This window comes from Octopus bimaculoides, chromosome 2 (assembly GCF_001194135.2).
Source record: "Octopus bimaculoides isolate UCB-OBI-ISO-001 chromosome 2, ASM119413v2, whole genome shotgun sequence".
NCBI classification, from domain to species: Eukaryota; Metazoa; Mollusca; class Cephalopoda; order Octopoda; family Octopodidae; genus Octopus; species Octopus bimaculoides.
The window spans coordinates 66,556,484-66,557,443 of record NC_068982.1 but is presented as its reverse complement, the minus strand read 5'-3'; positions in this window follow the sequence as shown (position 1 = coordinate 66,557,443).

The following is a 960-nucleotide window of genomic DNA, read 5'->3' as shown; positions in this document are numbered from 1 at the left end:
ATGTTTTATAAATACAAGAAATAGTTTTATTCATCAACGTATGCACCCATATTATGAATACACTTTTGCCATTTCAGCGGTAGCTTATTCAGACCGGAACTGTAAAAGCCTGGCAATCTAGAGTCAATAAAATCTCGAAAGGCCTGTTTTACAGCATCGTCGGAATTAATTTTCTTTCCTATCAAAAAGTTATCCAAATTCTGGAAGAAGTGGTAGTCAGTGGTGGCAAGATCAGGTGAATATGGTGGATGATGGAGAACTTCCAACTCCAACTCTTGTAGTTTCGCCAATGTCATTTTTGCGATGTGTGGTTTAGTGTTGTCCTGCAATAAAATAGGAGTGGATCTGTTGACTAATCTAGGCTGTTTTTTTTTTTTTTGTAAGTTTCTGCATCATTTGGTTCAGTTGGCTGCAGTATACTTTGGCTGTGATTGATGAGTCAGGTTTAATGAAATCATAATGGATCACACCTGCACCAGATCACCAAACACATCATCAACTTCTTTTGATGAATTTTGATTTTTGAACTGTGTTTTGATGGCTCGTCTTTGTCCAAACATTGCGCTGAACGTTTAAGGTTGTTGTATTGGATCCATTTCTCATCACGTTACAATTCGATTAAAAAATGATTCATTTTTGTGACGCGAAAGTAGCATAATGCAGGCTTCCAAATGTTGTTGTTTCTGATTTTCATCGGGTTCGTGTGGATCCCACTTATCCAACTTTTTCACTTTACCGATTTGAACAATATTATTTTCTTGCTAACACCAAACAACAACGACAATTTACGGGCACTTTGAGATGAATCTGACTCGACGATTGTTTTCAGTTCGTCGTTATCCACCTTTGTTTCTAGTCGACCGCGTTGCTCATTTGTGAAGTCAAAGAACCAGAACGAAATTTTGCAAACCAATTCGATACTGTCTACTGTGTAATAACATTCGAATGAAATGCTCTATT